The sequence below is a fragment of the Dasypus novemcinctus genome, chromosome 3 (assembly GCF_030445035.2).
Source record: "Dasypus novemcinctus isolate mDasNov1 chromosome 3, mDasNov1.1.hap2, whole genome shotgun sequence".
In the NCBI taxonomy this organism is placed as follows: Eukaryota; Metazoa; Chordata; class Mammalia; order Cingulata; family Dasypodidae; genus Dasypus; species Dasypus novemcinctus.
In genome coordinates, this window is record NC_080675.1 from 93,746,089 (window position 1) to 93,767,411 (window position 21,323).

General features: G+C 42.9%; 1 long non-coding RNA gene across 2 annotated transcripts; it reads left to right on the plus strand.

The window, feature by feature from the left end:
• The first annotated feature begins 996 nt into the window (after window positions 1–996).
• Window positions 997–20,881, plus strand: LOC131277968 (uncharacterized). 2 transcript variants are annotated; one of them, XR_009185045.2, is made up of 4 exons: window positions 997–1,241; window positions 12,110–12,243; window positions 14,754–14,809; window positions 17,515–20,881. It is a non-coding gene; the product is annotated as an uncharacterized lncRNA (long non-coding RNA). The 2 variants fall into 2 exon arrangements; XR_011648392.1 differs by having other exon boundaries at window positions 1,138–1,237; window positions 11,930–12,243.
• The last annotated feature ends 442 nt before the right edge of the window (window positions 20,882–21,323 follow it).

The window sequence follows — 21,323 nt, forward strand, 5'->3', positions numbered from 1 at the left end:
ATTAATATCAGTTTCTCAAGTAGCTTATAAGGTTGGATTCTGAGGCTTTTTCATACTGCCCCAAAATATAACCAAGTAATCTGTCTGGTTGCTTGGGAATCAATTGTTTCTTACTTCCTTGAAGGAATATTCAAAAGCAGGGGTTCTTAATCAGAGGTCCATGGAAAAATTTCAGGGAGTCTGTGAGCTTGAATTGAAAAAAATCAACTTATTATCTTTATTTTCTCTGACTGCTAATTGAAATCTAGCATTTCTTTCACTTATGTATGTATGCAATTAATTACAGTAGTATTCATTTCATATCACTTTATAGTTGTTGTATACCTTGAAAAATCACTTACGCTCATCCATACCTCAAAATTATGGTAGTTGTTAAAACTGACGTTAGTTGAAAGACTCTCTGCTGGGAAGTGGACTTGGCCCAGTGGTTAGGGCATCCGTCTACCACATGGGAGGTCCGCGGTTCAAACCCCGGGCCTCCTTGACCCGTGTGGAGCTGGCCCACGTGCAGCACTGATGAGCGCAAGGAGTGCCCTGCCACGCAGGGGTGTCCCCCGAGTAGGGGAGCCCCACGCGTAAGGAGTGCACCCCGTAAGGAGAGCCGCCCAGTGCAAAAGAAAGTGCAGCCTGCCCAGGAATGGTGCCGCACACACGGAGAGCTGACACAACAAGATGATGCAACAAAAAGAAACACAGATTCCCATGTCACTGACAGCAACAGAAGCAGACAAAGAAGAAGACACAGCAAATAGACACAGAAAAACAGACAACCGGGATGGGGGGTGGGGAAGGAAAAATAAATAAATAAATAAATCTTAAAAAAAAAATAAAACTATCTGCTGCTACATTCTGAGAAGGGGTCTGTGACTTTCACCTGACTGGCAAAGGGATCCATGGAACAAAAAAGATTAGAAATCCGTGTTCTAAAGGGTTCTTTTAGAAAACTTGGGAAATTGTAAGACTAAAGACAAGCCACAGCCTGAAGTCCACACTGCTGACTTGAGCACAGATGGGGAATGCTAACAGCCAAGAAAATACGAGGTCTTTGGCTCCTTTCCCAGAACTGCCAGGGTAAGACCTTGGCAGAAACTCAACAGGAAACTGAACTTAATTTGCATATCCTTTTATACATGGGAGATTAAAAGCTTCAACCTTGAGTGATCACAGTTTTTGAGAATCACGATGAGGCATTAAGAGGAGAAGTGTCCCAAGGGAGGTGAGCTGGAGGCAAAGCAAGGTAGGTGTGAGGTTAGCTATGACTTTCAATCCCCTTTGATTAATCATGAGTGTATTTTGTTTAGTTCTTTTTTTGGTTTTACCCTTATTGGGTCACATAAAGAAATTCATTAGGAAGACATCAACTCTTCCCAAACTTTGAGCGTCTGTCAAACTTGATCCCTGTTATTTTACAGCTCCTTCTTTCTCTTTCTTGTTGGGTTAAGATCTATACCTGTTAGTGCTGAAGGAACCTTAGAGATTGTCTTAAACAAACTCTTCATTTTACAGAAGAGGAATCTAAGGCTCAAAGAGGTTAGCTGACCCGTCCAAAGTCACACAAAAAGTTAAGAGTTCTGATTCTGAAAGGAAATTTTTTCCTTAGACTGCTAGCTCTTCTCAGTAGGTACAAGTTTCCTCAGAAAGATTGCTTCTTTCCAGTGTGTGATTGACACAAATGCCGTTCACCATCCTCTCCCACTAAAACACACATTTCTGGCAGGAGATAGGCAATGATTCGCCAGCTTTTCTTCCCAATTCCCATAGATCAAGGCCGTGGAACCTATAGTTTCTTAAAGAAGAAACCAGAGAACTGGAATGAGGATATGTATCTTTGGATATGTATCACTTAGGGGAACTTGGTTCTCTTGGCAATGTACTACGGTAAAACCTCACCCCTCATGAGTTGGTGACTAATTTTTTATCTTCCCTTTTAAGTTTGGGACAAAATGTCTCTATTCCTACAAGGGTAAATCAATTAAATGTATCCTAAGACTAGGGAGGCTGTAAGGCTGAGCATCCTCAAAGGTGGGTAGGGCAGAGCTTTCTAAAAGTTGGGTCCCCTTTGTCTCAGGCATCTGAGTCTGTTGGGAAAGTCTGTTGGGAAAAGGTTTGGCATGAAAAATCCATTCTTTTCTTACTTCTGGTAAAGCTGAGACAGAGCTGGGCCACTTTTATCTGGTGCAGCCAAAGGGCAGGAAGGGACACATATTGTTAGGAAGCAAGAGCCTTTTCATGAGGGACTTGCCTTTGGGACATTCACAGTTATTAGTGCAGGGGAAATTTTTAGAGAGTTAGAGAGAGAAGAATACTCCTGATGAAGTATTTTTATGAAAAATGTTTGGGCAGCACCCTTGGATTTCTTAGTTTGGAAAAATGCTAGTGGTCACTGGCAATGTTCCTTCCCATTCTAACTCTTTCAATCTTTTCTCTTTTGGGTTAAAAAAAAAATCACTGTACTTCAGACAGTTAAGTGTTGAGGGGAAAAGTATATTAGCACTAATGAGTACTCTTGGTGTGCCAGTCACCCAAGTGCCAACTCTATGAAAGAGGTATATTATCCCTATTTTATGGATGAGGAAATAGAAGTTTAGAGAAATTAAGAAACTTTGTTTGAGGACCCAGAGCTCCCAAGTAGAATTGTGGTTCTCACTCATTTTGTCTGATTCCAAAGCCCATGCTGTTATTGAAAGGATTCATGGGTATATACAAAGACATACGCAGTTTACAGTCTGAATATTTAAATTTGTTAATTTTATGATAGCTGAAAGGAACTTGTCAGTAGTTGGATGACATTGCCGATTGTTTTTAACTTCAATGCATATTAATATTTTTGTGAATTATAAAGTATATTTATTTTTGTATATCGCATTATTTATCTGCAACATATACTCATCTATTTAAGAGAGGAAAAGGCACCTATTTAAATTGTGCCACGAGACCCTTTGCTAACACAGTACGGACATTTTCATGTCTCCATGATTGTGTCCCAGCATAACCACTTACCATCAGTATGGCCCTAGGCAATGCCTTAACCATCTTCACCTGTAAAACGGGGCTAATGATAGCCATGGGGTTATTGTGAGAATTAAACAAATGTAAACATGTAAACGATTTAGAACACTGGTCCCTTCCAGTGTTATATCAATTCCCACTTTTTTTACTTGACAAATGAGCCCAGAGAAATGAAGTGATGGGTGCAACTTCTTGTATGATATTAATGGAACACAGGTTCCAGTCTAGTAGTTCCCCCCCACCCCCACCCCATGTGATAAACTCATCATGTGCAGCAATTAAGCACTGTCTGATTTCTCCAAACTCACTCAGAGAAATTCAGAAATGTACCAGGCCTATGACTCTTTGTAAGGGGCTGGCCAGTGCTGAGCATAACACTGCCATTTTTAGAATATTTTAGCACCTCCTTTTTCTCCACATCATTGTCATATTCTTTGCTCTTATTATGAGAAAGAAAAGGGAGGTTTTATGTCTCAGAATGGAAAGGAGGGAAAAGGCTGCCTGGCAGGCAATGGCCATGAATCCTCAGCAGAGAGAATCAGAGAGGCACAGTCCTGGGGATAAAGGAGCAGGGTCCTTAGTGAGCGGAATTCACACAGATTGAGATGAGAGAGAAGGAGACCAGCCTTTTTTGTTTCACCCAGAAACACGGATCAAGTACATGCTATGTACACGATTTGATGCTAGGCAACTATGGGGATAAAAAAAGATCCGGGGCAGGGCCTGAGATGTCAAGGAAAATCTTTAGAAAGAGGTAGAAAACCAAGACTGAACTGCAGTCAAGTCATCTTGGGTTCTTAGGGGACTCTGTACTCCCCAAACACAGATTAGGCTTCAAGTCACCAAGACCCTATTAAGGGGCTCAGTTTCACTGGAGAGAGAGTTTTCAGCTGCCTGGACAGGAGAATAGCCCAGCAGGGATGTGCCCTGGATATACACAGGTAATAGAGTGATTTCCTGTGACAATCAGGTGTCAGGCAGTGGTAGAAGGAGTTCTTGGCCAGGAGTTAGGAGATCTGGGCTCTTTGGTTTGCTCTTAGCTGGTTGTGTGATCCTGGGAAAGTTGTTTGATTTCTCTCTTCCTCAGTTTCTACATCTTCATCTGAACAGGTGGAGCTAGGTGGTGATTAAAATCTTGTACCCTCTGATACTCTGTGTGTGGGGGTGTGGAGGGAATGGGGGTGTGGGACAGAAGAGAAGGGTATCCTTCATAATGAAAGCATGATGATAGTTTTAATAATGGGAAATGGTCTAGCTGTGAACTCAAGATTTAAATTGATTCTTACAACAGAGGAGTGTTATTGTTACAAGGCCACCTCTGATTTCAGCTTAGAACCTTTGAGGTTCTTTATGTCCTTATTTATAAACTCGGAGCATGAAATCCTTCTTTACCACTTGAGAAGACCGAGGCAGTTAATTCTTTATCAACCAATCATGAGTATAACTTGTGCTGTGCAAATGCTGCTGAGACCTTCATAGAGGAGGAGGCCTTTGAGGTGACAGTGCTTATGGCAGCACATAGGCTGCATCTCCTTGGTGCCGTTCCTGTGGGTGCTGACTTCCCTTCCACTGCCTCCAAGTAATACCCTCCCTCCTGTCAGGTGCCAAGTGCAGGCTGAGACTGACTCAGGGGCCTAGCCTGGGCCTTGTGGTCCCAGCACACGCAGCGGCCTGGGAAATTGAATCCCTGAGGCTTTGCTAGGGCCTGTACAGACACTCCAACTTCCTCAGGTTCATCTGTGCCTGGCTTCCTGGAGAAGAGGAAAAACTGAGACCCACACTGAGGTGAACACATGTTTTATTTCAGCCTTGGGAGACCCACTGATCTACAAGTGTGGGTGAGGCTGCAGAGTTTGTCCTGGGGCTGCTGTAAAAGAGTCACCTTGGGAACCAGCAAGAAAAACACGTGTTCCAGTTCGTATACTCTCCTTTTCCAGTTGGAAGTAAACACTCCTCAATTCATAGGGTGGAGAGAATCAAGGCAAAAGGCTCAACCTGATATGCCCCATATTCCATTTGTCAATGAGCCAATTCTTCCACCTTCTCTTCCATGTTCTAAGTTTTGACCTTTTTCGGAAACCGCGCCCCCCCCCATCTTAGTGCTAATTAATGGAATCCCATCATTCGGTCTTGGAAAATGCAAGTCCTTCAGACTACTGGTGAAAGAGCTCTCAGCAAGATAAGGAAAATCTGTTTCCCATTCCCTCAAGCTACATGAAAGCTGGTACTATTATGTGTCATAACACTGCATGAAAATGCTTTTTCTAACTGAGGAGTCCTGCAGACACTTAGACTCCAAAGTTTGGGTTCTCCTCTCCTCCTTCACACCTTTGCTGAAATGCTACTATCTCATTGTAGCCTTTCTTGACCACCTGATTTAAGATTGTAACCTAGCCCAGACCTTCAGACAACACATATAGTTGCTCTTCCTGCTTTTTTTTCCCCCAATGGCAATTGTCACCATCTAACATACACATTTTACTTCTGCATCTTATTTTTTATCTATTTCCCCTAAAATATCAGCCTCGTGAACTTCCGAGAATGGGGATCTTCATCTATTTTATTTATTGCTGTATTCCCAGTGTGTCTAGAAAAGCACCTGGCACCAAGAAGACACTCCGTTTACTATTGGATGAATGAATAAATGAACGCTGTTACATTCTGTGAATGCAACTTTAACCTCCAAAAGGCTATACTTTGGATTGGTTTCTTGGTTAATAATTGATTGTCCTAGGAATAATATTTATACTGACATTTCTTTTTCTGAAAGTTATAAATACTCATGAAGTATTGTCCTTAAGTCAGAAGAGGAAAATTTTAATTCCCCTATTCTCCCACATGTGTGCAGGTAAATATAAAACCTACAATTGTTAGCTTTCTTATTTAAGCCCAGAGTCTTGGAATCTGGTCTTATTTAAATTAATACAAGCAATTGAATTTTGGCTTGACTTCCTTTGTCCTGTCACCAGATCTTTTTCCTACCAAGGATTGTGCCTTGGATGGTGCACTGTTCCTCTGGCCGGCTGCTGGCTTGGGAGTCCTTGAACTTCCAGGGCTTGTCTTCAGAGAATTCCTGCAGTGTTTGATGCATGCCGCTGTACACTGTTATCTTTCAAAACCTATGTGTTTGCTGAGAAAACCGCAGAGACGCCAGTGGATTTTGCATTCTTGAAGAACACCCAAATCACTTGGTAATAGTGAGTGTGGTGGCACTGGTGGTAGGGTGAGGGAATTAGGAATTGCCCTTTTGTTTAGGAAAATGTGTTAATGTGTCTTTTAGTTATGAAACAGCATGCCCTGGTATGTCCGCATGGAGAGGTGAAAAGAAAGTTTGCAAATTCCTCTGTGAATAAAGTAGAAATGTCCAGCTTTTCCCTTGGCAGCCCAAGATTCAGGGTCTGGGGCCTTGGGACTCAGAGGTGAGGAAAGGCAGTAAGAGGACAAAGCCTGACATTCTCCCTGCTGTATGCCCTCCACGGGAATGTCTGAGGAACTTAGGAGCATTGATGTCTGCTCTCCAAGAGTAAGCTATTTGGTATTTTAGAAGCCTCTATTATCAAACCTTTAGAAAAACTTGTTACACTCAATAGCATTTTGTTAATGGATAGACGAAGCTCTGGGAAAGCATCTCAGAGGGCAAAATCAGTACCAGTCTTGCAATATCACTGCATTCCCAGCATCCAGCATCCAGGAAGGCATGTGGTATATAGTATTCACTCATTAAATATTTCCCTTCCTCATTCATTCAGTACATATATTGAGGGTCTATTACATGCCAGACATTGTTCTAAATGCTAGAATTAAGATAATGAATGAAACAAACAAAAGTCTGTACCATTATGGAGCTTGTATTCTAGTGAAGTGTTAGATAAAAAAGAAATAAACATGAAAAATATGTAGCACAACAAATGGTGGTAAATACTATGGAGAAAAACTAAGTAGAGGTGAGGGATGGTATTTGCTGGAAGAATGAATGAAGAGCTCTAACAGCAACAGGGAAAAAAATCAAAGCCATGTAATCCTAGCATTTCAATTAATATTTGGGCAATAACTTGAATTAAAGAGAAGAAAAGAAGGCTTGATTATGGAGTTTTCTTCACCTTGTTTGTGTGGAAAATTTATCAGCCAGGTCTTAACTGTCATGAGACACTGCAAAGAGGTGAGACTGTACCTACAGGGGAGAAGGTTTGCTTTTGAACTCAGTTCTCTGCTTTGCAAGTCAGCTTCTGAATGTTAAACCACTGCAGTCTTTTCTGATGTGATTGCTCATTTTTGAGCATATAGAATTGTGGCTGTCAGGTCTCAAGTCCTTTTGCTGCTTTGGCATGTGTGATAATAAGTTGGTGACAATGTAAGAGACAAACTTGGACACTTTGCTTCTCAGTAAAAATAGATATGGCAGGTGAAGTTAGCAATTCTATGAACCTGCCAAAAATCCATGAAATTTCTCCAGCTCTCATTGCACTAGCTCCAGACTCTTATGGCTGCCATTGTAGGCAGGCCCCTGAGAAAGGAAGGAAAAGGCACTAAGTCTACTACCACCACTCGAGACTCAGAGGGAGTCTAGCAAAGTGTTTCCTTTGACAAGCAATGGAAGGAAGGAGTATGTGAACCCATTTCCTATGTTGTGGCCAGGAAGAAAAAGTTGCTGATGTAGTGCTAATGAGTGGGATGTAAATGTCAGAGGGCTGAGTAGCAGCTAGAGGATTTATGTAACTTGGGAGAACAGTCTGGAAGCTGAAATTGCAACTGGTATTTTAGAGCAGGGGTGAGAAAGGGAGGAGATACGGGTGGTGAGATATCCCTGCCCTGTCTCTGAGGCCTGGCCAAGGAGCCAGAGGCAACCTCTGCACAGTTAAGATGACTGGAATTCACACACTTGTGCTTAGCTCATCTTCAGTTCAGATACTATTACAGATGATTAGTATTCCCCTAGCCCAGTGCCAGGGCAATCGGCCTTCAGGTCAGATCCAGATCCTGCTTTTGTACCATCAGGCAAGCTACCTACCTCTCTGATGCTCAGTATCCCCACCTGTAAACCAGAGCTGACGACAACCTCAGAGTGTTGTCATAAAGACTAAGGGATTCTGCATCTGTAACGTGGCTGAAACCTGGCCACTAATTTAGTTCACTTTCTCCTATTCCACATTATAGTTTGTTCTTTTTAAAAGTGATATGTAACATTTATGGAATAGCTACTATGTGCAGTGCTTTTTATTTATTTTCTGTCTTTCAAGCTTTAAGACAACACTGTGAAGTCTTTTCACTCATTATCCCCATTTACAGATGAAGAGATACCAATGATTTTAGAAGATAGTGTGAAGAATTATGTCAGGGTCACAAAATCTCAGAATGAGAAAACATGTGAGAGGTTGTCTGGGACCACTGCTCCCCTGTCCATCGCTTTGTCAGACGGTCACAGAACAGAGCTTGAACAGGTCTAGTTGCTAGGTCTAGATGGTGGTCATGCCCACGAGCACCACATGCTGAGTCCTCTAGAGCAGACTCCAGCGGCAACCTGTCACTTTCCCTTACTGGATGTAGTACACTGGGCAAGGGTTTTAGCTCTCCTGTGCCTTAGTGTCCTCCTTTGTAAAATGGGACAATAATAAAAAAATGCATTGTGAGGATTAAATCATGTGGCACATGTACTTAGAACATGTACTGAACATATAACATGCACTCAACAAATGTTAGCTACTGTTAGCTATAGTTATTAGCTAAAATGCAGTTTTATGGGTTTCTCCAGGTGATTCTCCTACTTCTCCTCAAAAACATTCTTCCCATGCTCTGTCTGAAGGACCCATTGGATCTCTTACTAGGAATCCATCATGCAGGCCTTATAAACCACTATTCCAACCTCGGCAACACTGAGATTTCAAACTGGGAGAATTATATCATCTCAGTCTTGGGGATGCAAGCTGCCTATCAATTTTTCAAACAAGATAAATTGAATATGAGTAGCAGTCAATGGGCTTGATGAATTATTATGGCCTCTTCATAGCGACTTGAGCACATCTTAAGAAGATTGGGTTCAAATTCCCTCTCCAGAATGTGAAACCCAGGGTGCCTGATAGGGATTCTGCCCAAAGGCAGGGTCTACACTCAGAGTTTTACAGACAATCCAATCAAAGCTCTTATTCAAGTGGGTGGAGCAGTGCGGTAGAAGCTAGGAATGAGGCCTATTGGGGTGTAAAGCAGAGAGATATTCCCTGAGGGGCTGGAATGTGGCTGTTTTGGGAGATAATTGACAAGAATTTCATAGGGAAATCATGGCTAAAATGCATGGAACAATTTATAAAATTATTAAGAACAGCCAGATTCCTGGTGTATTTGGTTGGGAGAAAGCTGGGCATCAAGCAGGATTATACTTTGGAATGTACATCTTCAGTCTATGCCATATACTAAGCATTTAGGGTATATATCTAAATCTTTAATGAAGCTCTAAGGAAATAGCTCAGAGTGTGTGAGCAGATGCTATGATTCCTGGTTTGGGCTCTGACTCTCTTCTCTCCTGTCCCGCCCTGGACACACTCCACTGAGGGCTGCTTGTCTGAGCACTGCAGAAGTGCATGGCCAAGCCCAGTGTGACTGAGCCTAACAGAAAAGCAGGAACACCAGCCTTCCCTGAGCACCATTTCTGAAACTATTTATGCAAGAGAAATGCATGGTGTGTTGGAACTGCTGTTCTACATGGATCTTGATCATTTTTGAGCCACTCAGAAGCGGAATTGCAGCAGGGTGATCATCACCGGCACAGTAGTAAGACCCTTCATCTTTCAGTGATGCCTCACGAATCTCGAGTACAGCCAGGTTGTTTGAACTATAAACGCTGCCACGGAACCTGCTCTGGAAACCAGGGCCATACTTGCCCCCTTCTCGGTATATGAAAGTCAGTGTACTGTCCTGGGTCGTCCGGTACCAGTTCATGTAGTAGTTACGCATCGCTCCTCCTTCCATGGAGCACTTGAGGGTGACAGACTTTCCCACAGTCACGGTCACTACTTGCTTTTCAGGCACCAACACAATGGCTGACATGACTCCTGAGAGAAAAGATACAAGGGAGGGGCTGAGATCATTGAGTAAGTGGACCTGCCCATGAGAACCAGGCCCTGGAAACCTTGATGCCACCTTGTTGCCGAGCTTTGCTTGGTGGAGGTTTTGGGATCTGCCTTACCTGCCCAGAAGAGGCTGAGATGGATGAGACAGCAGATCCTTTGCATGGCTCCACTCAGGGAGAGCTCTGCCTTCCAACTAGCCCTCGAGCTGGTCCCTCTTCTGAGTCAACAGGCTCTCAGTGACACATTTGTGCCCGAGGAAGCCAGCCCAATCAGCTCTTTCCATTCCCCAAGAAGGGTCTTGCCAATCTCTGAAGGCTCACAGGGTCTATTGCCACCTTCTAGACCAATAATGTGGGCCAGATAAATAAGACCAAGTGAGAGGAGGGCTAAGGCAGCTTATTTGTTTGATTATAGGGCGGTTTGCACTTCCTGCCTTACAAGTTCATGGTGATATTGTTGCTCCATTTTCATGTCAGATATTCATGTTGGACACTCTGTGATGATATTAACGGTTAATGCCAACAAGAATAATTATTGATATTTAAAGCCGTAATCAAAAGAACCATCAGATGATGAGATTGAAAGAATGTGCACAAAGACTCTGAGGATGATATAATGATTGTTGTGTTGGCAGCAAATGTCCTGTAGGCAAAGTTAGATAAGTGTGTTTCAGCCATGTGTAAAGGAAAATCTAATGAAGCATTGTCATCAAATTTGAGCCGGAGTTTCTTGGTCTTTACTGAGCTCATCGACTTTCATTTTTGAAGGGTTCTTATGTCATCTTTGTGGAATTACACAAAGCAGAAGTATTGTTCAAAACTCAGAAATGCAATCAACAGCACTGAAGTATGTATCTGACTATGATTAAAAAGGAGAAATGCTAAATTGTATATATAGTAACAGAATAAAAATAAAGGAGAAAAATCCATGGAACTATACTGCACAGTGAACCTTAAGTTAAACCATGAACTTTAATTAATAGTACAATTATAAAAACGTGCTATCATCAGTTGTAACAAAGGTTTCACATCAAAGCAAGGTGTTGGTGGTGGAGTGGTGTATGGGAATCCTGTATTTTATGCATGATTTTTATTTAAGCCCGCAACTTCTTTAATAGAGTAAAAAAACCTCAGAAACCACACTCCGACTCTGTTTATGACAACCTAAATTTATACGTACTTCAAAAGAGGGGAGTGTTTAAATTTTAGGGGCCTACACTTGATTTTCAAACAACAACCTTTGAAATTCTGAAATCAAGCAGGTAAATGAATAATGGGAATTGGAGAGTGCAGGAGAAGCTGCAAGAGGCAAGCTTGAAGGTAGCATCTAATATCTGTGGATGAGTCTAGGACCTAAATTCCCATGCAATAAGGACAGACCCACCTAAACTTTCTTGGTTTCTCCATTGTAACCAGGACCAGAGTGTACTGGTAAAGGTAGATAGAGCAAGCCCAAGTTTGTTGATCTCCTGGATGTTGCTCTTCCCACCACTGCCCCACCTCACTCTGTCCAACTGTGCATCCTATTCACCATTCCTGAATGACCATTAGCAGATACTTAAGGTCACTTTCTTTGATTTACACATTGCACCATCAGCATGAACCTGCAGGACATAATGGTGCCCACTGTATATAGTCCTTTTAATATTGCTGAGGGCAACCTCTCTGGTCCTATGTGCTTTATCTTTTTATATCAGCTTGCCTCATTCTTGATACATTCTATAAATGTAATCATTCTTGCTATGTGCCAGAATGCATATTGACTGATGAATGACAGATGTGGTCTCTTCTCTTATAGAGCTCATGTTTTAGCATGAGTCAGTCATCACTTAATTTGCATAACTTATGCCACTATTGCAGCTAAATACTCTGAAAGAGAAGGAGAAGGATTATAAGAGCATGTAACAGAGGCTGGGATCTGGTCAGGAGGCCAGGGAAGGCTTCTTTGAAGAGGTGACACTGCAGTTGAAAGCTGATTCAAAAGCAGAAGTTACAGAAGTTACCCAGATGTGTTGGATATTGTCTGTTTGTCCCTCCAAGCCACGCTCTACTTCCCTTTGTCTACTAATACAAAACTTAATGGACAGCATCCCTCTGGTTCCTTGCTTTCTGGCATCCCATTTGGTTTGTCCAATGGAAAACACCATCAGAAGATTGGAGTGAAGGAGAATGAGGTGAGATATTTATTACCCCAGATTCCTTCCTTCCAGGCTGCAGGTTGTTGTGCTGCCTTTCTCTGCGGGAGGCTACAGCTCCTCTGCTACAGCTGCAGGTTCTACAAATGGCTCCTCCCTTCCATATTCCAGGGCTGGGGTGGTAGTGGCTTCCCTGTTGCCAGTTCCTGCCCACTCATTGATTCACCATCTATTTTTGGCTTCCCTTAACCCTGCCCAGGCCTTTGTAAATGGCCCTTTCATTAGACTCTTTCTAATCATCCCCTTCAAGAGTGTTCTCTCTTTCTTGCAGGGACTCTACCTCCTATATCAGGTATATGGAGGGAAAGGACATTCTATATATAAGAAATGAGGGCATGTAAGCAAAGCCCTGAGGTGGTATGAAGTACCATGGGCTTAAAGCTATGCTAATATCAAAAAAAGAGTTAACAGGACTCAAGTAAGCTCCTCTACCTGGGTAATTATAATTGAATTATCTTGAACTATTTGGGAAGCCATTCTAAAAAATCTATAGAATATGCTTATGTTTATGACTGTTATATATATCTGCCATACATTAGGAGTAATTTTAAGAGTTTATTGTTAGTGGGCTAAAACAACCTTCCTGTAGGCCTGACTAAGGGAGAGTTAGACAGACAATAAGTCAAAGTTAGAGGTAGAGGATGGTAGGGGAGGAGAGAGGAGGGGTATGAGTTGGTAGACGCGTGAGGCAGAGCATGGCTAGAAGAAGTGCTCCACTGGGCCATGGAGAGTCAGGACCTGCCATGCACAGCAGGCCTCAGCCTGGGCAGGAGAAGACGGACTAAATAAAATTATAGCCTCTTTTGGGCTGCCCCTGATAGGCTTATTCTTATTTGGATGGGGATGGTTTCTGCTAAAGGGAACAAGGCAGAAAAGCCTGGCAGGGCCCTGCCCTTGGACTCTGGCTCTGTGTAGGCTGTGTTCCTTGTACCTGATCAGGCATTCTGTCCATGTCAAGGCCAGTGATTAGGCCACAAGTTCTAAGGCCCTGGGAAATGTGTGTCTCTTCATATGACTTCTGGGATGAACTGATCTCCTTGTAGTCTGTAAAATGGGGAAAGAGAACCCATATGTTTTATGTAAGGAATGAATGAAATTACCTTTGCAAACACTTGGATCAATAAATGTTAGTTTCCTCCTTCCCCATAAAAATAATAATCTGACCTGAGATTTGACCATTCAGTAGGTAAGACAAGAGCTGATAGCAAGGCAGGGGGCTTTATCTACCCTTTCCCATAATCTCCATCAGTCTCCCACCCTTTGATATCTTTCCCAATCTTAGGTGATATGAAAATACAGCCTCAAGACAAGTTCCTGAGGCATCTTCCAACTAGATTGCCACCCCTCAATCCCTCCTTTGTGGAGATGCAGAAGCTGCTTTTGTAAACAGTGCTTTATACACATGTTCTCTTGCACTTGTTATTTGGTCTGTCGTTATTTCCTGTGTGATCTCCGAAAAGCACCTGTTGAACCCACAGAGGGCCTCAAAAATGCTAATTGAATTGAAGTAAATTGATTTCTTGTGCCCACAGGATGTCTGACCTGAAAGTGTGCTGCTTCAACAAGATGTTAGGAGAGCAAAAGGATACCCGTGGGGAGATCATTTCCAAAATGATAGCCACAGGCAGGACCTCCAGGTCTTTGGGTTGTGACTCTGAAGATAGGCCATATCATTATGGGAACTTCTAGTTCCTTCAGCCTTCCCACATTGATGTTATAGACAGGGGAGAGTTAAGAAAGGAACTGGTCGCCCTGTTACATAAACTGCCACACATGCTTCTGGCTTTTCTAGTCATGTAAAATGGCTAGAGAAAACTGTAAGGAATTTATAGTTACTATTCTGTTTTCAGGACTGGGTGCTGGTTGGGAGCCTCAGACAAATCAACCAACACATCTGTAACCAATTGGCCTCATCGGGTATAGAAGGACAAATTAAAAATCTGAGGGTGGAAGGGACCTTAGCCTTCACTAAGGCTCTTTCATTCTTCATTTCCCCATAACCTCAGAGCTGTTTTTCTTGTTTTTCGAATCACTTCTTCAAACTCTCTATTTCTTTCAATTTGCACAAATCACTGAGGAGCAGGGGGCTGCATTATCCTACCTCTGCTCAGAGGGTGTGTGACATACAAAACTGGGCTGGAGGAAGTCCTGAAACCTGGGGTCCTCTTTCCTTATTGCCAGTTGTAGTTCTCAAGAGGCAGCTGTGCTGTAGCAGGGAGACCACTGAATTTAGACTTGAAAGATCTTTACTTACATGCAAGTCACTTAACCTCTCCATACCTCAGTTTTCTGGGCAATTAAATGGGAGTTATACCTGCCTGTGGCTGTTAGTAGTTATGAATAAAGCGTGATCTTCAGTTAGACATGCATTGTGGGTCAGGGGTGCAGTGTGATGGGTGGGAAGGGCAGGCATGGCCCTGCCTTGAGACAGAGGAGGGGCACTGTGGATGGGGCAGCACAGTAAGTCTCCTCCTCTCTCTTCCCTGCAGCTAGGAGAATCTTCAGGAAGAACTGGTTGGTTGAATTCTCAACTCTCCCAAGAAAGGTGAGCTGGAGGCCAGGACCCATAAATGTGAGGGAGCCATTTGGTTTCTCTTATACCACTGCACAATATAATTATTCACCTCTTCCTTTGTCATTTGTCATTGTACGTTTTTGCTTGATCCCTGAAAAACTAATTCAAGGTTAAAGGAAGATAGGGAAGCTGAGGATCCACGTTAGCATTTCAAGGGACAGAAGTAGCACTGTGGGATTGCAGAGCCAACTGTCATTTCAGTCTTCCTCCCCACCATCCCTGGGGAATTTCACCGAGGGAATAATTTATTTGGTCATTGGGCAAACACCCACTGGTTTCTGTGGTATACTGAGTGCTGTGCTGAGCCTGGTGTTTCTGGCTCTCAGAGGCTCACCAGGCCCAGGAGCTCCAAGTCAGCTCTTACCTGCACAGCAGGGCAATAGGGCAGCCGGAGGGTAAGGGGTGTGTGATTCCACTGGAGGACTGAAGGACTTTCTTTCTAGTATCGGCCCTTTCCTTCCTCATTTTAAACCTCAGTGTTTCAGTCACTTGTCTGGGTGCTCTTGGGCTTTGCCTGCAGACAATGAGGATATGAACCAGAGTCAGCAGATCTTCTGTTCCCAGAGAACAGCTTCACTCAAGTACACACACTAGAGATCCTTTTCTTTGTGCTGGAAATGGCAGCATCCTTCTCCTAGAGTGAGGCTAAGACTTTGGCAGGGGGATGTTGATACTTAGCTTCAGATTCTCAGTGTGTCTTTCCCCACTATTGTGGATGCCACTTTTATTTTTTGTAAGCAATGTATTTATTTTGGATCTTTTTGTTTATACACCAAGGAAGTTGCTTCTTAGGACAGCAGATACTACATTGCCAAAATGTCAGTCTTCCATAGGATGAGAGCTCTTAAATGTAGCACAGGATTTAACTGAAAACATTGCATCGGATTTAAGTTTTAGTAGCAGTTAAGTGCCTACTATAGTACTTCGCCCTTATCAAGGTTGATGCCAAACTCTTTCTAGTTGTGTTTTTTACAATACAAAACAAACATAATAGAAAGATGGAGTTAGTGGAGCAGGCAATGGAAATTAAATGAGAAAAAGCAAAACAATGCATGAGAAAGATTTAATGGAATATTATGAAATTATTTGCTGAAAGAACAAAGTAGGATAAACTAAAAAAAAGAAAAAGAAAAAGAATGGGTTTGGATTAGAGGAATATGGAAGCAGAGAAAAGCAGGAGAGGCAATTTGGACAAACACCTCTGTACAGTGGTTCTCAATCTTGGCTGCTGTATTAGTCAGCCAAAGGGGTGCTGATGCAAAGTACCAGAAATTTGTTGGCTTTTATAAAGGGTATTTATTTGGGGTAGAAGCTTACAGTCACAAGGCCCTAAAGAGTCCAACTCAAGGTAACATAAGAGGTACTTTCTCACCCAGAATCATTGGCCACGTGTGAGAGGAGGATGGCAGGCAATGTCTGTGAGGGTCCAACCTTCCTTCTTCTGCTTAAGGCTCTGTGGTCCCAGCTTCTTCCAATCTCAGCTATAGGCTGGTATAGGGCTTGTCTCTTTCCGGGCTCAGCTGCAGCTGTAGGCTATTAGGCTCATCTCTTTTCCTGGGGCCTCTGCTGTGTCAACAGAACGGTCCCTATTCCTCTGTTCTTCTTCTCTATGTGTTTACTTCCCAGGCTCCAGAATTTAAACTCCAAACTCCCTTCTCTGTGGTGCGGTTTCTCTGTGAGTCCCCACCGACCAAGGGTGGGACTCAATGTCCTACTGATGTGGCCCAATCAGAGCCTCAGTCATTATTAAATCAAGTAAAAGTGAACCTCTGAATCCAATGTAATCTAATATGCCCAGAGGAACAAACCAGTTTATAAACATAATCCATTATCTTTTTCTTAATTCATAAACAATATGAAACTTCTACAACTGCACATTGGGATCACCAAGGGAGTTTTAGAAAATACTGAAGGTTGGATGCTACCCCCAGGGAGTCTGATTTCATCTGGGCTGAGGTCTGAGCATCAGGATTTTTACAAGTTCCTTAGGTACTTCTGATGTGCAACCAGGGTTGAAAACCACTGTGGAACAGAATCATTTTGTCAAAGAAAGAATAAACTTCGTAGGTAAATAAAGGCTTGAGAGTATTGTTCCTTGAGAGTGTTGCCCTCAAGGAACAAGGCAAAACCTGTGAGCAGGGGTCACCTGTGACCACAGGACTGTTAGGTCTTCTGCATCTTGTCCTTTCTTCATGACCGGTGTGGACCCTCACCAGCTCTCTTCCTGGTGACTGTTTCCTGTTGGCCACTTATGAATAGGGGAGTGTGGGCATCTTAGGCCAGCATCAGCCATCTTCCTGTTCTCTAGAGCTCTGACAACAGGGCTTGCACTCAGTAAGTATTTGTTGAGTCAGTCAATTAGTCTGTGTCTTTCTGGGTGCTTCTGTGCTGTTTGAACTGAGCTAAACCTGTGACCCTTGGTTCCTTATCCTAATCCTGCCCTGACCTCCTGATCCCAAAGTCTCTCCTACCCAGCTTCCTTCTGAGAGGTAGAGTTCACCAGGGGGAACCCCTACCTGGGGTTCCTTACACTGGGCTACCCCCCATTGGGTGTGTGGGAAATGGAATGCCACCTGTAACACAGCAAACACAGAGTAATGGTTTTTTTGCTAGATTTCAGCTTTGTGCTCTCCTCCACTCCCTTCTTTACTTTGTTTTTGTCCTGTGATTTTCAGGCTCCCTCCAGACCACAAGCACCAAGAAGACCTGCTATTAAGAGTGAAAATGTATCCAGGTTCCTGAAGTGGCCACCTGCTTTTCGAGGCAGGTGAATGACCTCTCCTGTTCTCCTGGAATTGCTGACTTCACAATGAAGATTTGCTGCCACAGACAAAGCTGTGGGGAGAATGTAAAGTTATGCCACCTCCAGATACAGAAATCCTCTTTATTTTGCCCTGTGTGCTGGAAACCCCGTGGGGGCCTGGCCATCCTCAGGAAGAACACAGAGAGGCCAAAACAGAGGCTCTCATGCTGAGAATAGACTAATCTTATGCCTTGGTTGGCAGAAGCCCTTCTTTAAAAAAACAAAAACAAAACAACAGTAGTTTGGTACTTCCAACAAAACCCCAAAAGAGAGGTAAAAGCTGGAAAAACCTGGATTGGGAGCAGGTGGGTCATTAGTTTTAAAGGGCCTGCAGTGACGCTCCTCCCCCTTTGGAGTAGTTTTCTGCACATAAGAAAAAGCCTTCCCTACCTTCCTCCTCTGAAATGGAGAAAAGAGTTTTTGCTCAAGGTTCTTGACTAGGAACAGGGCTGGGGGATAGGGATAGGAAGAATATAACTGCTTTTTTCATCCTTTGGTGGTAGGAGCTTACCAAAAAGTAGAGGGTGGGTGTTTCAATGCGTCTAGGGAGCTCCTTAGTTCTGGAAGTAAGCAGCTGTGGATTTAAGGTCTTATCAAATCCTCCAACCTGCCAATTGTCCTCAGAGTAGGGGAGGTGACATAGCTGGGCTCTCCCAGATCCCCAGGGAAGTGAAGAAAGGCCTCTCCCTGAGCCCTTTGCCCTCCAGTCAAAAGGAGGAGGGAGCAGTGGAGGGCTTCTCTGGGAATGAAACCCCTCAAGTGGGTTAGAATAAGATGACCCTGTTCTCTGAGTTGCTGCCAGAGGAGGGAAAATGTCGAGCTGGGGACGCCTTGCACTCTTCCTCTCAGGAGCCAACACAGCCTGACTCTCTGGTCCAGTGGCTCCCACAGTTACCAACTAAAGCTTGTGTCTTCAAAGCTCCTTTTTGGTTGGCCAGACACAGTTCCACAGGCACCTCCTAGTTCTTAGGCTCTGAGCTAACACATCTACTGCTTTGGCTGACTTTTTATCACAGATTCAGATGAGGATGAAAGAAGACCAAAACAAGGGATTAGCTCTAAAGCCATTGGTCTCACTGAGGAAACCATGGAGCAGAAATGTGCAATCACTCTGGAGTACTTCTGGGCAGGCAGCGGTGTGGATAAAAAGGTGGCCATGGGAGTGCCTTTGGGGGCTAGAAGAAGAGAGTTCTTAACCAAACTAATTGGAAAAGTTGGTGGCTATGCAAGACGTTTGTCCTATTGCAGGTTGGTCACTATAACCCAGAATTCTTGTCCTGTTCCAGGAACTTCACCCACTTTGCATCTGCTGAGGGTCCCTTGCCATGACCTGTATATTTTTGACAATTGGGATTTTGTAGTATTTGGTGGAAAGTGGGACAAGTATAGAGGCGAGGATGCCATGACTAGAGACACCATAAACAGTGGTTGTTTTACAGTCACCATAGTTCTAGATTAGAATGTCTAGATTAGAATGTAAGTGCTGTTATATACATCATGTATATGACAAGTTAAAGCACAAGTTAAAGCACTCTTTACATTGAGCTGTGTAATGAATACTTAGGATGAGTAAATGAAAAGATGATTGAAAGAATGACAAGCTATCCAGTTGGCAAGGCTTTAATTGCAAAGTCATCTGAGACTTAGCACATGTGCATGACTGAGTATGGGAATTTGGGAAATCACCAAAGGAGGACAAAGGAAATACTCTGTGCAGCAGACTGCCCTTGCATAATGAGCAATCTTAGCATTGATCAAATTGAAATAACATTCTGAGTGAAATCATGGTACGTGACCAATGACAAGGTATTAATCTAAACTGACAGCAGCATCCAGGCAGTGGTGAAAATCAGGGATGTAGGACAAAAAAGATGCATATAGAATGGCATGTGCCAAGAAGATGGACTAGAAGAGCACAGGGAAGGAGGATTTGGTGAAAAATTCAACTGACTCTGTCAGAATACCTTATTTTTACAAGTGCCAGCTCACATCCCAGATTGGTGGCTCAGAGGCTGAGCTGAGGGTCACGGCAGCAGGATGCCAGGACAACAGTTTGTCTCCTCTCACAAATCTGAGCTGCTGTGTTTATGTTGACTCACAATGTGGCTGGGGACCCAGCTGGACTGTCTACCAAATGCTGAGCAGAATCCCTAATGCCACCATTGGCCCAGAGAGCTCCTTGCTAATAAATATTATAGTGTGAATTATATGTTTATCCTGAGAAGTGTTATGGGGAAGAGAAACACTAGCAGAAAAAGAAAATGGATAGTTTAAAATACTGCAACAGTTGAAAAATGTTTATTTTTTCACAAGGAATGAAATTCAGACCATGTTCCTCTTATTTGGATTGACTAAATCCTAAGCTGCAAGTATGTGGAGACCAAGGACATACATTTTTTAGGGCAACTAAGATGAGAAAAAGTAACTTCTGGAGATATGCATGAAGGGGTTGTATGATGAAGACTATGTCCATATTATAATCAGGGCTTCCCTTGTGCAGTAATCAGGGACCTTGGCTCATTCAGCTATCACCAAGTCAAAAAAGGCTCTTTTTTGAATGTAGCATTAAAAAAATAAATAAAGACAAAAAATAAATAAAAAAAAAAGACTCTTAGCTTTTCTCTAGACAATTCTTAAGTTTCATCAGTCCTCTTTTTTCCCCCAAGGGCATATGAAACCTAGCTGATTTTGCCTGGTGGAAGAGGCTTCGGAGAGGCTTGCAAAAGAGCAGGATGGAAATTGAGGTGTAGGACCAGAGGTACAGTTGCCTCATGCTATTATTAGAGCTGCTGCTGAAACATCTTTGTGCAATTGAGAAAACCTTCCTCTTTGGACCTCCTATTGGGCACTGAATCCCAACTGAAGAGTCAGCATTAAGGGGTTGAATTGCTGCTTTGATTGGCTGGGAGTGTTTTAGGTGAGCTCCTTGTCACCTTCTTTTTGTCTTTTCGATTTAGTCAGGAGTAGATGCAAGAGGGAGTAATTATGAAGAGTGAGTGATATATGTTTGTAACATAACAGCATTGCCAGATTGGGTATATGTATATAGCTAATCTATAATGCTTTTGTGGCAGCTTCTGTGACTACAAGGAATGGTATTAGCTCAATTTGGCATCTAAAAATATAAGTATTCATCTTATGCCAAGGTATATAGATCTATTCTCTCATTTGTGGCTATTCATTTGGAAGTACAGAAGGACGAGGCATTATTTCTTTAAATAAAATATTCCCTTTCATTACATCTGTGTCTCAGTGATCCCTAAAGCAGAAATTCAGTTCAAACATTAAATTCAACAATCATACATTAAATGCTACTATGCAATGCACCATGGAAACTGAAGATGAAAGAAACCAAGGATCCTTGCCCTCAAGAGGTTTATAAATTAGGGGGAAGGTAAGGGAAGTATCCAAGGAATCATGGCAAAAGAAAGAATGCAAGACCCAAGAGAGGTAAGTGCTAAGGTGGTTCAATTTTGGGGCTATTATATCCTCAGAGGAGAGTTTTGCATTAGAGATATATGTTTGGAAGTCAACAGCACATATGTAGACTTCAGCACTGTGAGAATGAATGAAACCACCGAGGAAGAGAAAGAGAAGAGGAACCCATGTAAGAGCCCTGGTACTCAAATAATTAAAAGCCAGACAGAGGAGGAGGAGCCAACAAAGGGACTGAGAAGAGAG